The sequence below is a fragment of the Bufo bufo genome, chromosome 3, assembly GCF_905171765.1.
Source record: "Bufo bufo chromosome 3, aBufBuf1.1, whole genome shotgun sequence".
In the NCBI taxonomy this organism is placed as follows: domain Eukaryota; kingdom Metazoa; phylum Chordata; class Amphibia; order Anura; family Bufonidae; genus Bufo; species Bufo bufo.
This window is the reverse complement of record NC_053391.1, coordinates 706,900,350-706,906,579: the sequence shown is the minus strand read 5'-3', so window position 1 is coordinate 706,906,579 and position 6,230 is coordinate 706,900,350.

Sequence of the window (6,230 nt, the reverse complement as noted above, 5' to 3'; positions counted from 1 at the left end):
TGTTGCTTGGGAGAGGTAACCAATTGCTCAGGAACTTTCGATCTCTCCCTAAGACGTCTATCTATTCTGATAGAGAGGGACATAACAGCATCAAGGGAAAGGGGGGTCTCATACAGCGCCAGTGCATCCTTAACCCTTTCAGATAACCCAGAGCAGAACTGACTCCTGAGAGCCGGGTCGTTCCACTGAGTATCCGTAGCCCACCTACGGAACTCTGAGCAATATTCCTCTGCTGACCGATCTCCCTGTAGGAGTCTCCGTAACTTCGACTCAGCCAGGGCGACTCGGTCAGGGTCATCATATATGAGACCCAAAGCCCCAAAAAATCCCTCCACTGACCGAAGAGCCTGAGAACCAGGGGGTAACGAGAACGCCCAGGATTGCGGATCCCCCTGAAGCAGGGAAATGACAATCCCTACCCGCTGTTCTTCATGACCTGAGGAGTAAGGGCGCAACTTAAAATATAATTTGCAGGCCTCACGGAACGTCGCAAATTTGTCCCTTCCCCCAGAAAATCTGTCAGGAAGAGCAACCTTGGGTTCTGTGACAACCTGGTTACCCATAGCAACCGCTGGGGGTGCGGTCTGCTGCATTTGCTGCTGTTGTTGGAGAACAGACGCCTTCAATCCTGCCACCTCCAAAGACAGGCCTTGAAGCTGTTCTGCCAAGGCATCAATAGGATCCATATTGGATTCTAAGTAGAGAAAAAAAAAACAACAAATAAAAAATTATTATTTTATTTTATTTTTTTCCAAAAAGTAATGGCCAGTTATAATATCACGGTCGGCGTGACTATCACATACGTGACACAGAGGGAGGGAACGAGGAAGGCCCTGCCCAAGTGAGAGGGAAGGTGGTGACCCCTGACTCACCTTGCGGCTGGCACCTGGCTGCCCTGACGTCCCTAGACGGGTTCCTCACCCGTACGCCGATCACGTGCCTAAAGCCCTGGCTTTCCTTGAGCTGAGCCCTAGATAGTGAACAGGGCGGTGGGAACACTAGTCCGCACCACTAGCTCTAAGGGAAAACACCAAGGGGAGGACAGACAACACAGACTCAACATATAATCCCAGGAGGGCGACAACAGGAGACAACAATAAGCCCAACAGGGATCCGGAGGGTAGCACACAGGAAAAACAACCAGGATTAACCACTCCAGTGGGTCAGTATAGATGTCCAGGCAGGAAGCTCTATAACTGGCAACTAGAGAAGTGTGAGGGGAGAATATAAGGAGGTTGGGAGTGGCAGACAAGAAACAGCTGAGGAGGAGAAGCTACGGATCCCTGAGTGAGACAAAAAGGATAGCAAGGCAAACACAGAAAACAATCACTAAGAAACAACGTGATCTTTAGATATAGAGCGCGCAGCCACCCGCTGCGACTTCCTGACCCCGGGTATAACGGAGTCAGACGTGGCTCTTGATACCCTCGTGACAGCCCCTTACACTCAGACGGAGAGAACAGTTGTCCCTCTGACTGTAGGCGGCTGGCCAAAACAGGGGAGCCAAACGCTCTGCTGTCTCAGACAGCCCCTTACACTCAGACGGAGAGAACAGTTGTCCCTCTGACTGTAGGGGGCTGGCCAAAACAGGAGAGCATATACTCCGCTGTCTCAGACAGCCCCTTACACTCAGACGGAGAGAACAGTTGTCCCTCTGACTGTAGGGGGCTGGCCAAAACAGGAGAGCATACACTCCTCTGTCTCAGACAGCCCCTTACACTCAGACGGAGAGAACAGTTGGCCCTCTGACTGTAGGGGGCTGACCAAAACAGGAGATCCAAACGCTCTGCTGTCTCAGACAGCACCTTACACTCAGACAGAGAGAACAGTTGGCCCTCTGACTGTAGGGGGCTGGCCAAAACAGGGGATCCGAACACTCCGCTGTCTCAGACAGCACCTTACACTCAGACAGAGAGAACAGTTGGCCCTCTGACTGTAGGGGGCTGGCCAAAACAGGGGATCCGAACACTCCGCTGTCTCAGACAGCCCCTTAAACTCAGACGGAGAGAACAGTTGGCCCTCTGACTGTAGGGGGCTGGCCAAAACAGGGGAGCCAAACGCTCCGCTGTCTCAGACAGCCCCTTACACTCAGACGGAGAGAACAGTTGTCCCTCTGACTGTAGGGGGCTGGCCAAAACAGGAGAGCCTAACACTCCGCTGTCTCAGACAGCTTCTTACACTCAGACCGAGAGAACAGTTGTCCCTCTGACTGTGAGGGGCTGGCCAAAACAGGGGAGCCAAACGCTCCGCTGTCTCAGACAGCTTCTTACACTCAGACCGAGAGAACAGTTGTCCCTCTGACTGTAGGGGGCTGGCCAAAACAGGGGAGCCAAACGCTCCGCTGTCTCAGACAGCCCCTTACATTCAGACGGAGAGAACAGTTGTTATCTGACTGTAGGGGGCTGGCCAAAACAGGGGAGCCTAACACTCCGCTGTCTCAGACAGCCCCTTACACTCAGAAGGAGAGAACAGTTGTCCTCTGACTGTAGGGGGCTGGCCAAAACAGGGGATCCAAACGCTCTGCTGTCTGAGACAGCCCCTTACACTCAGACGGAGAGAACAGTTGGCCCTCTGACTGTAGGGGGCTGGCCAAAACAGGAGAGCCTAACACTCCGCTGTCTCAGACAGCCCCTTACACTCAGACGGAGAGAACAGTTGTCCCTCTGACTGTAGGAGGCTGGCCAAAACAGGGGAGCCAAACGCTCCGCTGTCTCAGACAGCCCCTTAAACTCAGACGGAGAAAACAGTTGGCCCTCTGACTGTAGGGGGCTGGCCAAAACAGGGGAGCCAAACTCTCCGCTGTCTCAGACAGCCCCTTACATTCAGACGGAGAGAACAGTTGTCCCCTGACTGTAGGGGGCTGGCCAAAACAGGGGAGCCTAACACTCCGCTGTCTCAGACAGCCCCTTACACTCAGAAGGAGAGAACAGTTGTCCTCTGACTGTAGGGGGCTGGCCAAAACAGGGGATCCAAACGCTCTGCTGTCTGAGACAGCCCCTTACACTCAGACGGAGAGAACAGTTGTCCCTTTGACTGTAGGGGGCTGGCCAAAACAGGAGATCCAAACGCTCTGCTGTCTGAGACAGCCCCTTACACTCAGACGGAGAGAACAGTTGTCCCTTTGACTGTAGGGGGCTGGCCAAAACAGGGGAGCCTAACGCTCCGCTGTCTCAGACAGCACCTTACACTCAGACCGAGAGAACAGTTGTCCCTCTGACTGTAGGGGGCTGGCCAAAACAGGGGAGCCAAACGCTCTGCTGTCTCAGACAGCCCCTTACACTCAGAGGGAGAGAACAGTTGTCCCTCTGACTGTAGGGGGCTGGCCAAAACAGGGAGCCTAACGCTCCGCTGTCTCAAACAGCCCCTTACACTCAGACAGAGAGAACAGTTGTCCCTCTGACTGTAGGGGGCTGGCCAAAACAGGGAATCTAAACGCTCTGCTGTCTCAGACAGCCCCTTACACTCAGACAAAGAGAACAGTTGTCCCTCTGACTGTAGGGGGCTGGCCAAAACAGGGGAGCCAATTGCTCCTCTGTCTCAGACAGCCCCTGACACTCAGATGGAGAGAACAGTTGTCCTTCTGACTGTGGGGGGCTGGCCAAAACAGGGGAGCCTAACGCTCCGCTGTCTCAGACAGCACCTTACACTCAGACCGAGAGAACAGTTGTCCCTCTGACTGTAGGGGGCTGGCCAAAACAGGGGAGCCAAACGCTCCGCTGTCTCAGACAGCCCCTTACACTCAGACCGAGAGAACAGTTGTCCCTCTGACTGTAGGGGCTGGCCAAAACAGGGGAGCCCAAATGCTCCGCTGTCTCAGACAGCCCCTGACACTCAGACAGAGAGAACAGTTGTCCCTCTGACTGTAGGGGGCTGGCCAAAAGAGGGGATCCAAACGCTCCGCTGTCTCAGACAGCCCCTTAAATTCAGATAGAGAGAACAGTTGTCCCTCTGACTGTAGGGGGCTGGCCAAAACAGGGGATCCAAACGCTCTGCTGTCTCAGACAGCCCCTTACACTCAGACGGAGAGAACAGTTGTCCCTCTGACTGTAGGGGGCTGGCCAAAATAGGGGATCCAAACGCTCTGCTGTCTCAGACAGCCCCTTACACTGAGGCAGAGAGAACAATTGTCCCTCTGACTGTAGGAGGCTGGCCAAAACAGGGGATCCAAACGCTCCGCTGTCTCAGACAGCCCCTTACACTCAGACGGAGAGAACAGTTGTCCCTCTGACTGTAGGGGGCTGGCCAAAACAGGGGATCCAAACGCTCTGCTGTCTCAGACAGCCCCTTACACTCAGACGGAGAGAACAGTTGTCCCTCTGACTGTAGGGGGCTGGCCAAAACAGGGGATCCAAACGCTCTGCTGTCTCAGACAGCCCCTTACACTGAGGCAGAGAGAACAATTGTCCCTCTGACTGTAGGAGGCTGGCCAAAACAGGGAATCCAAACGCTCTGCTGTCTCAGACAGCCCCTTACACTCAGACAAAGAGAAAAGTTGTCCCTCTGACTGTAGGGGGCTGGCTAAAACAGGGGATCCAAACGCTCCGCTGTCTCAGACAGCCCCTTACACTGAGGCAGAGAGAACAATTGTCCCTCTGACTGTAGGGGGCTGGCCAAAACAGGGGATCCAAACGCTCCTTTGTCTCAGACAGCCCCTGACACTCAGATGGAGAGAACAGTTGTCCTTCTGACTGTGGGGGGCTGGCCAAAACAGGGGAGCCAAACGCTCCGCTGTCTCAGACAGCCCCTTAAACTCAGAGCAACTTTCTGAATGCCAGGACACAAATTGACAAACAGTGCGCCAAATTGTCCTTATCCACTACACAAGCCTTCCGGGTCATAGTGGAAAAACATAAACCTTTTTAGAAGAGTATTCTGCAAATAATGAAGCAGATGTGTTTGCCTGCCGCGTGGGAAAACACCCTTAAAGGATAGCTCATAGTAACCAGATATATCAGCATTCTTTAGTACCAGAGTGCTATAGAGTGAACTTGGGATTACCATTAGGATCCTTGTAAAGTGTCTAAAGGGACAACTCCTTCATTGACAACTGCCACTACCTGATAATAGGATTACAAGTGAACATATTATTACTTATTAGTGTTAAGCGAGCATGCTCGGCCGAACTGCTGTTCAGCTCGAGCATCGCTATGCTCGGCACATCTGAGTGCTCGCCGAATACTGCGGGTGCTCGAGTACAATTTAATACAATGGAAGTCAATGGGAGACAACCAGGCACCCCCTGCTTGGAAGAGAAGAGGGTGTCTGGTTCACAAAAAAAGGTTAGAAATTGATGGAAACCCGATCAAAATTGTTTGGAAACAGCACTAAGAGGATAGCTTGATGCATCTTGGACTCCTTCCATCTACGACATACAATAGACAACCACACAAAGGCTATATGCCAAAAGCCAGGTATATGCAAGCCATCAATCTATCCATGAGATAGATGACAGGCTTAGTCAGCATACCTTACATTGGCAGCCTTGTGCACTATGAGATGTTCCAAACCAGCTCTCATCTGACTGAGAGCCAGTAAGCCTGGGTAGACCTGCACACCTAGATCAATATCATTAGGGAGACAAAAAGTTTTCTGATTGTCCTAACATAATATTCAATAACCTTTCTATACATTTTTGTCATGTAAAAACTCATTTGCATAAACATGGGCATATGGCAAAACCATTTGCATGGAAAATTCGCAATCTACACTACTCATGAACAGCGTCATCTATTGCTTTAATAGTCTTATGACAAGATTATTAGTGTAGCCTTTTGCATGGAAAATTTACTCATGAACAGTGCCATCTATTGGATTCATAATCTTGTCATAAGACTATAAAACCAATAGATGGCGCTGTTCGTGAGTCATTACAAGCAGGGCAATAGTCGTCAGATACACCCTAGTAAGCTTATATTACCGCAGATAAAGTGCTAGAAGATGTGTGAATGATAGCAGCAATCCGATATACACCTCAGTGTTAGCGCAGGCTATAATATGCTGAGTGCTACACGATGTGTGGACTCTGTTGAGCAGTGTGCTCCACTTACTAGCGCACCAACAAGATGAACGGCGCCATCTATTGGTTTCATAGTCTTATGACAAGACTATTACTCTTGTCAAAAGACTATGAAACCAATAGATGGAGCTGTTCATGAGTAGTGTAGATCGTGAATATTCTAATTTTCCATGCAAAAGGCTACACTAATAGTCTTGTTATAAGTCTATAAAAA